The sequence below is a fragment of the Strongylocentrotus purpuratus genome, unplaced genomic scaffold (genome assembly GCF_000002235.5).
Source record: "Strongylocentrotus purpuratus isolate Spur 01 unplaced genomic scaffold, Spur_5.0 spur5_scaffold_3, whole genome shotgun sequence".
Taxonomy (NCBI): Eukaryota; Metazoa; Echinodermata; class Echinoidea; order Camarodonta; family Strongylocentrotidae; genus Strongylocentrotus; species Strongylocentrotus purpuratus.
Window position 1 is genome coordinate 22,767,880 of NW_022145609.1, and position 11,096 is coordinate 22,778,975.

The following is an 11,096-nucleotide window of genomic DNA, read 5'->3' on the forward strand; positions in this document are numbered from 1 at the left end:
TACATTGAGAGTCAATCGATTGAACCACTATACCACGACACCTCCACATAGAAATCAATAATATACAAAAAGATAAATACAATAAAATAAAGAATTGAAAGCCTCATTGGCTTAGTATTCAGGCCAGGCTATGTGTTCTCATTCATATCTTGATTAAATTCAATGCCTTCTCCCCCATTCCTACCCCCCCCCCCCCCTCCCCTCCCTCTCCACCACCCCACTCCCCCAAACCCCATACGACAATTTTGTTGAATCATTTTTTTTTTTTTTTTTTTTTTTTTTTTTTATATATCTATTTCGACTACTCCACAATAAACGCAAGCCGATTTGTCATGATGTAAAGGTCATTAAGAAACAAATTATGATTTCATAAAGAAAAATATTTGATAATTGTTATCATATCACTTATAGATCATTCGATCTTATCATTCATCATTGCATTCAAATGCATGAACATTAATTATTATCTACGAAAAACGTGTGATTGCGTTGTTTGTTTTTAATCACAGTTTTGTTATACTATTTTCGGTTATCATTTTTTCTCTCGGATGTACCAACGAGAGATAAGAACTTGCTCTAGTAAACGTACCGAGCGAGCTGATCTATTTTGGTGTGTGTGAGAAACGTTCGCATCGAAGTGCGGTCATTCCACGAAAAGAAGCCAGCGAATGGAGTTATTACCCGTTGGACTACAATCACAAGCAGATACATAATGGTTTGTATAATTCTATTCTTTTATCTTCCCTTTCACTTTCTCCATGATACCGTCTTCTATTGGTAAAGGAAAAGCCCTTTGAGCTATTGTTGATATAATTTAAGTGAGGTTTGCTCGAGAGCATTGCCTTTATTCGAGTTCTTTCGACCATGCAACCGAGGACTGAACAATAGAACGGGTACCGTGAGTGATCGCTTGGAGCGGCTCGGGCGAGGACAGCTTCGTCGATCCGCAGGTTGCTTCGCAGCAACTTCTTATTCTTTATTTCTTCTTTATAACAACATATCACAGCTGATTACCTCCTATGTCCCAGTTTGATATCATCCCTAGGAATTCCAGCACAACCTGAGCGGCCTCTTGGTTTTAATACCTGGATATATACCAGTCCTACATCTTCTAACCTTGGATTAATACGACGACTATCTTCAGACGATCTAGCTCCAGGACTGGACCCCTACTGGTCACCTAATCATCTTGGACGTGCTCTTTCATCCCCTTCTTCTAATAAGTGATACATAATTTGGATAGCTTGATTTCTCTGTCTTGTTTCTCAGATTCGTCTTCGATTTAGCAGGGACCAGTCGGGCGACATGTCCAAGGGGAAGGGCTCGCAACACGTAGCCCAATGGGACAAACACAGTAAGTGCACAAATATCTTTCATAGCTTTATTTCCGACATCTGTGAAGGCTTATTACTTTGATTAAGCTGTTTACGACTATTTATAGAAACAAAGTCCATAATGATTTGTGAGGAGGGAAGTAAACATTGTTTGACGTGTGTTTTAGACAGTGCCTGGATTGTGAAGATAAGCCAGAACTTGTGATGTTTATGGGTATGTGTGTTTTGTTTGGCAGGGTATCTGTCTCACTGTCTGCATGTGAGATTGGACTTTATATATTTATCACAATAAATGTGATAATCTTTTGATGCCTTCGCATAATCTATATTTGTCAAACATGTACAGAACATATTTCACGAATGTGTCGTATTTATAGAACAAGTTTATGTAAACAAGCTTGTCTCCCGTCGTGTTTGAGACATAACCGTGATAATAATATTATGAAGGCAGTAATGTGCGCCGAACCTCGATAATCGATGTAATTGGACACAATTCGACAAAGCTCAAGAACGTTCTTCTCTCATGACGAACACCTGAACAGAACACTTATCAAGTTTTGTTATCTTATTTTTGTCTAGGGTGTCCTCGTTAGAACTACCCCCGAGTAGACATGTATACGTCTTCTAAAAGTTGGAGAGTTAAACTCCTTTTTTGTCAGAATAATTATGTTAGTAATGTTTGAAACCTATTCTAATACTTTGAGAAAGAAACAGACGATATGAATGCAAGATTACTCATTTGCAACAAAGTTTTGTTATGATTAGTACTGTTGCTCATGCTATTATATATAATTCCTGTAGATTGTAGAAGATGATGTCAAAGTTAGACATGGGTGTATGCGGATATACTTCGTCATATACATTGTGCTCGGGCGCAGAGATTTTGTTGACTAGAGTTCTCGACGCAATCCCATCTTTCAATTTGCTTAACTCTCTGAAATGTAAGCTATCATGTCAAAACGAAATCAATAAAAAGTATTGTATGCAACAATATACCGTGTCATCCTTAAAACAAAATCCTCGGTAAAACAATTCTGCTTTGCCCAATATATTTTGTAAAACATGCAGGATCAGCTCTGTACATCGCTTAACATGTCAGCGATAACATTAAACAAATCACGCAGCATGAGGAAATGATTGTTCTCTCTTTTCTCTAAACTAATAATAATTTTAGTCGGTAATGTCTTTTTTTTTAAACACTTGGGGAGGAATGGAGGCATTTTGTAACACAGGATATGACTATTAACTTATAAACCTTATAAGTCTTATTTTGATTCCGTTTTTTTAACCACATTTTAATCCGTCATGGCTACGGGGAGTCTTATTTCACCATGCATTGGTGAGATAATAGTGAAGCCACAGAAACTGTTGTTCTTAGGTGTTTTTTTGAATGACGGTTTCCGGAGATCGGGTACCGAGCCGGTACCTTCCTTCCGGTGCAAATGAGGCCATATTTCTAGCCGGTAACCCGGTCACACCGACAAGACCGACTCCAGATAGATGGTAGAGCGAACTGAAATATTACATTACCCCAAATGGGCAATATTCTGTCGGTTATCGGTCGATTTGTGGTCTGGTTGGCGGTGTGACAGAGGTAAGCATATTATACTAATATTACAATGTTGCATTCCCAATACATTGAGTATGCAGTATACTTAGGTGTGGAAATGAATGCTTTGGGATAGGGCATGGACATCAATTTCATTTTTCATACCATTTTCTATTATAGTAACAACTTTCTACGTTGGCGTACACTGAATATCATGCTCTTAATACACATGTTATTTCTATGTATTTTTTAAAAGTGAATATTGCATTTACCGTTACACATCATAAGAATATACTAGTAGACGCAGTAGTATTAATTGGTGGTACAGTGATAGCAGTATTATTATTATTATTATTAGTAGTAGTAGTAGTAGTAGTAGTAGTAGTAGTAGTAGTAGCATTAGTAATGATAGTTGTAGTATTAGTAGTAGTAGTAGTATTAGTAGCAGCAGCGACAGAAGCAGGCTGCATTTGCCGCAACACCCAGAGTCTGTAATTTCCATGCTAAAACTATAATTGGCTTGGATGCTTGACGACCCCCCCCCCCCCCAAAAAAAAAAAAAAAAAAAAAAAAAAATCAAAATCAAAATCAAAATCAAAATCAAAATCAAAATCAAAATCAAGATCTTGAAACGCTTATGATTAAAACTGAAGTCATAATTCAGACAGTATAAGTTAAATCTTATTCCTCACCAATAACTGTACACTGTACAATGTTTAAATGCATCTTATAGTGAATATGGTAAATATTAAGTACATCTTTAGCCGAGTTATGAGTACTTTATGTGAGCTGTATAGATCACGGCAGACTGAATATAAAATCATCATGAGTCATAATGATCGTAATGATCATTTGCCCCACTCAGTCGTGCCTTAATCATGAATTTTTGTCGAATTTTTTCGGCTGACAAAACTCTGACTCGATACACTTGTTTTGTTATACTCACATAAAAATTATCCATCACAATACAAATTACAGGTACCCGCCCAGTCCATATCTTTAGTGTGGCACACTCCCCTTTATATCTCCGCTAAGAGCCAAAAATAAGGGGAGAATGAGATGGAGTGAGGAAGAGAAAGAGAAAGAGAGAAGAAGAAGAGAGAGAGAGAGAGAGAGGGGGGAGAGAGAGAGAGAGAGAGAGAGGGTGGAATGCTATAGAAAATATTACATTACACTTCTAAATGGCCCTGTAGCATTAACAAAATCAACATTTTGTTCCACAGTCCTGATTGATTTGTTCCTAGCCCCCCCCCCCCCCTTGATGGCATAGCACCCCTACGACCCCTCCCCCTCCCCCGACGGGACAGGCGCTTCGCCACTACATAGATAACCTTTATTCATTGTCTGCCATGCATATTAAATCCTGTGTGTTTGTATACAACGTTTAAATGAATAACTTTGCATCATTTTGCCGGTCTCTTTCGAAGTTTGATTCTTGGAAATTGCATATCCTTAAGGAAAGTACCACTGATAATAGGTGAAGCGACATGTTCAAGGAAAGAAATTACCAATAAAAATATTCATAACAGATCGTTTACAAGTCTCCTTGAAATCATACTGGTAGATTAAGGTTAGACTTTGTTCTGTAGAATTGAATAAAGCGGAGCATAAAGATGTCATATGCCAGTAGAAATCAACAATTATGATTAATATGCCTTTGCAGTGTGTTTACAGTATTATTAACTACGATAACTCCGGTCTATTTGGAAATATGTTGATGTAAATGATATTGTAAAGGGGTAGTAAACGGTAGTTCTGAATTTCTTTATTTTATATATTCATGAATAGAGAATAAAATATGTATATATACTTACAAACAGTGAACCCGCTTTAGACCACAATTTATGTTTCCCTTTAACAGTGGTTCTCATTGAAACGTGCTCTAAAGAAACCTGTACTTAAAGACCCCCTGCCTGTAAAGATTTTCTTGTATTCCTTGAGCGGTGTTCATTATACAGGTTTTACTGTATGTATGTAGAGAAGAAAGTCTAGATTTCTGCTTTGAGTTCGAGAAAATGCACAAAAATACAACAAATAATGATGCTCCGTAGACGAAAAAATTGTTTACAAAGTTTCGCCCTTAGGGCTTTGTCAAGTAATGATATGTTATGCATCAAAATAGCGCATCAATCCCCATAAAATGATTAAATGACTCAGTTATTCCTTATATATTTAAGGCTTATTATTCTCATTTTTCTCACAATCACCTCATAAAGACGTCAGGTACTTTGACAATTCGTGACCTTATAGAAACTGTTGGATTTAAAGCATGAATCGTCTGTTCTTCATCATATTTTGCGTCATCTTATGTCAACACGTAGACTGAATCTGATATATACATACACAGCACCTTTATACCAGTATGATTTAATGTTATTATTATCGTAGTAGTTGCCACAGTATACCATGGGAATTTTTCCGTATAGGCATTTTGCCATTTTATTTTTTAACCGCGGAACATTTCCGTGTAACGAAGAGACGGGGAAAAGGGTCTAACCGTAATTACTGACATTTAAAACTAATTGGAAACTTTACTGGTAATATTGCTTTCGATCGCATCATAACCAGTAGAGGACTCTTTCTATTTTTATCTCTCTCTTCCTGTTATCCGTCTTTTAATTTACCAATGCATTAATGTATAATGGCATCTAAATATAGAATTCAATATGCATGTCATAATGCATAACGTATTTTCAGCGAGAATTATAGGTTAAAGATAAAGTTCAATAACTGGTCCTACGATGACATTGTGAAAACACCTGTCTGGAAGCAAATAGGAAATGGTGATAATTGTAGCTAAATAAAAATGATTATGGGAGTTTATAGAATGATGAAAATGAGAATAAACTGTCTTGATCTAGCTGAAAATCGCGGTAGTACTTCACACCGATTTGAGAACATGTTGAACTACAGATTGTGGCATGGAAATATATGTCCAAACTTTTCAGCTACTTCGCGCCATAATTATTTCGACATCATAGCATTTGAAGAGCAGTCCATTTCAGGGGAAATTTCTACTGCAATGTCCTTCTGAATTGACTTTGAAAATAGAGAAAGGTCACACATTTGTAATCTTTACCAGATCTTGACCATCTCTGATCCATGATATGGGTTTTCTCTGTTTATCCTAAACCGTCTAGCTCCAATGTCCGCATTGTCCTAATTTAGTTAAAGACCATATCCGAACTGAAAATGAAATGGATGAATTATATATCAACGGAAAGCTTATAATCCATAGATTACAAAAATATCAGTTATATTAGCCATTTTAGTGTCTGTCAGAGGAGTATCAGCTCTCTGAAAACTCAAAATCAAAAGCTTTGACCAAAAAACGCAATGACTTTGTATTACTCAAGCACGGCTCATCGCCTCAACTATATAGGTGGACACATATTATGTAGCCACTGTAACTTCAGCAAATTTGAACCCGTAATTTGAGGGGTGCCGAAAATAAGGTTTTAATTTGATTTTGTGCTATAATGAAAGGTTAAATACTTTGTATTCCTTTATATCTGTACATTCATTCATTCTACATTCATTCAGTTTTCCATTTGTATCTAGTTGTATTTTCATCGGATGGGGCCTTTAAACCCGGCCGTCAGTCTAAATTCCCGTTTAACAAAAGGAACTGTTAAACCTCAGACAAACTTCCTTTGTTAAGTCCGATATTGCACAAAATTGTAGTATAATACGGGCCTATATTTGTAACGTGGACGGTTTTGTTACAGAATTGCTCAAATAGTAACTACTGATTCCTATCAACATATCCGTGACATGCATTCAAGAAAAAAGAGCTGTATATCATCACCATTTAATTTAGGCAACATTTTGGATGAATGACCCTTCACCTCCGATGTGACTAGTGTATTCTAACACCACAACATACATTCCATGCACGTAACATCATGATCTTTACATTTGAACTTGATTTTGAAATTTATTATCCAATAATAAACGCATACCACGTAAACAGTTTTATACAATTAAACATAAAATGATAAAGGGGACCAGAAAATACCATGAATGCTAGTCGAGCCTGGTACCTTGAAACACAATGAAAAATACCGTCCGGCTAAAAAGAAAATAGAATAAACAAACACATATGAAATGTGGCATATAAAGCTAATCACACACACACACAAAACAATGTAATTAAATAAGTGTATGGGAGGTCAAATACCGAATCCCTAGCAGTTTATTATAAGTTATACTCATTTAAAAGGTACTCTAAGAGCATTATGTTAAGTGATTTCCAGGAAGCATGCATGATGTGATCATTGTTAAACAATGGATTCTTCTAACTATATAGGTTATCCATAATATCCTCGGAACCAGGAGGACGTTTTAGTCCATCTATTCATATGCTTCAACACAGAGTTAACGCCCTTTCTGCCTCTCAACAGCTGATACCTTCAAATTGTCTTGAAGAGCAAAGAGCGTTATATACGGATCATAAGCACCATTTCTAGGCAGGGCAGGGCACGAGAAAAGCGTAGGATACTTCCGCATACAGATAATCACATTAAATAGCGAGTTTGCATACTGAATACTCGACAGTCAAATGCCAACCATAATATAGCGACTAAGACGCATTATGTATCCCCCAGGCTTATATCAATCAAATATGTTCTAAAAATAGAACCGCTCATCTCCCAGGCACTTACTTCTACAGACGAAGTTATTGTTCATAGAAAACAGTCGTCCACATGGGAGCGGCTCTCTAGCTATTTCGAATCATATATATATATATATTGTGAGCAGTATAATGGGAAATGAGCAGGAAATAATAATACACATCGAGTGACTTCGGTTTCAGTTTTTAGACTATTTTTAGGCCCTAAACGGAAACAGTCTTGGGGTTGATAATTCATTGTACACAGTCCCTGGATCTGCTGGGCTCTACATGGTTTGGTGAAATTTTAGGACGCCGCGCACATACGACGCCGCTTGATTGTGATTTCAAAAGTGGACATGGAATTTACGAGAGCAGTGTTCATATTACATTTTGTAAGATTGTTATTCTTTGAACATGATAATTATAACTTGTTTCGGTTGACCTCGGAAAATAAGGATGTTTAATTTTAAAACAGTTGTCATATGAGAAGATTCAATGGAAAAAGAAAAGCACCGCTCTTCCGTGTATGTTTAGCCTCCTTCTCCTCCCCCCCCCCCCCCCGTTTTTGTATTGGGGGAACGATTCGTTTTTATTCCGCGTCACTATTTACAGTAAACGCAACACCCAATTTTTGTTATTTTTTTATATTTCATTATGTTATATTCTTTATTTGATTAGTGATATCCATTATATCGCTATTTTGAGATGTTGATAAATACAATACAATTAAAGCGAGTTTTATATACTAGACGATACGATACAAAATTAGATTGGATGCCCAATGAAAACCCTGACATTTCTAAACTCACCAATAGAATATCCAAGAAGAAAAAAACACTTTCGATGTCAACTTATATTCATATTTTGTAATCAGTAACCTATAAAGACATAAACTGAACTAATATTATCATAATATACGTGGAGTTTAGTAAAAGAAAACAATTTTCTAGGGGAACTGAGGAACGATGATACAATATTGGAATGTGAATATTCAGCTTCAACATGATTAAAGTACCTTTCAGCTTCAACATAATTATAATACTATTCAGTTAAAATATCCATAGCACTTTGATCTACAGTACCGTGAAAATAGGATTTTTTGAAATTTAATAACAGAAGTGGTTCATACATTATCATGCAAAGTGCAAAAGGCTCAGCTTGGATAACATGGCGTCGATTTCTCAAAAATTAATCATATATGTTGATTCATCGACGTATTGGCAGTGTGAGAGATCGCACTTGAAATTTACTGTATGCCAACTTTGTAATTTTATTTTTCGGGGGTCTCCCCCTTCATCATCCCCTTTGTCATCCCTGGGAAAGGGGGAGTCCCCGAAAAAAATTGTAGTAAATTACAACGTTGGCATAAAATTCATTTTTAAGTGTGATATATATTTATATGTACTGTGTTTGTACCTGAACCTGAATATATCATTTGCCACAAAATCACTTCATCATTCCACTATACTATATATTTCATTGCAGACACACTATGCCATGTTTGCGGTTTTATTTTCTCTCTTATCATTTTGTTCTTAACTCAAAACCACACTGTTTGCCAAGAATAATCCAAGGTAATTCTTTATATTATTATAGTCTCGGTTTCTCTTTTTGTCGCACAATCCAGAGACCTGCGGTCTCATTTGTGATGTTTGATCGAGAGTAAAACCCAAGATGGACGGCTAAAAATAGACACGAAAGCGAGATGATGGGTATATTTAAAATGCGATTATCTAACCCTGTCAGTTTCACGTGCATGTCACGGACTTGACGAACTTTTTATTTCTCAGTATTGATGATGAACCCTTGATGGCTCTGTCTTTTACGACTACGGCGATTAAAATGAAGTTCTCGGGAGCGAATCAGAGGCGTCTTGAGAATTGTTTGATAGGGGGTAGTCACACGAGACCAAATTTCCCCTCACCCCCCCCCCCCCCTCCAAAAAAAAATAGTTGCAAAGAAGGAACATGATTTAAATTTGTCGCCAAGGGTGAAAATGAACTACTCGCGTGCCGAGTTTACGTGTAAGGATCATACACCCACATCCCTCCAGGAAATTGGTATGGGTGGGGGCGTCGAACCAAACTTAACGTGCCCCATAAGCAAAGAAAGGACAACCTTTGAAAAAAAGAGCTATCAAGACAATTTAAACACTAATCAAATCTTAGAGATTCATCTAAAACAGTTACTGATATACCAACATATTTTTGAGTGTAGTTGTGTTGGGGGCGGGGGTACATTCCCACAACCCTCGAGAGCTACGCCCCTGTTGAAAGATAGAGTAGCGGGCACTTAAACCACACGCGATTCTTTCTTTTTTCTTTATGTGTAACCACACTCGATTCTTAGTAGGATGATGTAGAGGTAAATGCATTCGACTCTCGCATACTCCGTTTACTTTTCCAGCCGCATAATACGTTAGTTTATTTGTCTAACCGCATGCTTTTTTGATCATCAGCTGTTTCATTTTTTGATGGGGGTTGGATCTTCATCTAGTTATACTGAAGTACCAGGGGCGTCATTATCCATTTTTTTAATCTTGAGAATTTTGTCGAGGTTTTTCCTCCTTCTTCCTTAGTGAATACTTTTCAAGTTTCAACTACCGCTTAGATTTCTTTTTTTAGGGTAGGGGCGCATTAGCCTTCAACGTAATTTTACAACAGCGTGGCAGATTTTGGTGGTTGTAACGATACGAATTCCGAGTGCGGCGGGGAGGGGCCCAACTCTCGAGCAGAGACATTGCTTGTGATTTTCACTCACTCTCAAATATTAAATGTTTATCCTCCAAAGCTGGAGAATAATTCTGAAAAATTCAGTAATAACTTTATCCTTTTCATATTAGAAATTTACATTCAACAATAGAAGCGGGATACGACTCGAAGAAAATGGAAAGAATTATCAATTTTAAGGTTAAATGCTTGTATAATGGTAACACTCCCCTGGGGGAGTGTTTCACAAAGACTAAGATTGACTTTAAGTTGGACTTAAGTATGGCAGGCTGTTCACGCCACTAGTTCCTCTAACCATTCCATTGGTTTCTCATTGGACGTACAAATCTTGGTCACAAATCTACAGAATTTACCTTTTTTGATAGTTCATTATTGAAGAGAAAATATAATCTAAAGATCATAATTGAGAGACCAATGGTGAGGGCAACTAATGGCATGAATGGCCTGCCATAGTTAAGTCCAACTTAAAGTCGATCATAGTATGTGTGAAACACTCCCTGGGATAGTACAAGTGAATCAAGGTGGCGAAAGGCAAAATGTATGAATCAACAAGGATTTTGTTTTCCAATATGAAGACAAAAATAATTTACTATTCAAAGTGTTTTATGTTTGAAAACAAAGGAGCGATATTAAAGCTATTTTCATATGAGCTCAAACTGTGAATATTCCCTGTAAAATATAATAGTCGCTGTCAGGCTGTTGCCAGTTCGTGGAGTGTTATGTTTGCTGATGGCCTCTATTTTGGTTTGCGTTGGCTCGTTAATTATGCCTCAAATTGAAAACCAAATAAAAGCGGGTAAATACAATTGACGTAATCTGTTTAACCAAGCCCCGGCCCAAGAAACTACATCATTCACCCCAAAGATAAG

At 36.7% G+C, this 11,096-nt stretch overlaps 1 long non-coding RNA gene across 1 annotated transcript; it reads left to right on the forward strand.

The window, feature by feature from the left end:
- Nucleotides 1-351: 351 nt before the first annotated feature.
- Nucleotides 352-3,432, forward strand: LOC115928891. Its single transcript, XR_004066274.1, has 2 exons — nucleotides 352-715; nucleotides 1,270-3,432. It is a non-coding gene; the product is annotated as an uncharacterized LOC115928891 (long non-coding RNA).
- The last annotated feature ends 7,664 nt before the right edge of the window (nucleotides 3,433-11,096 follow it).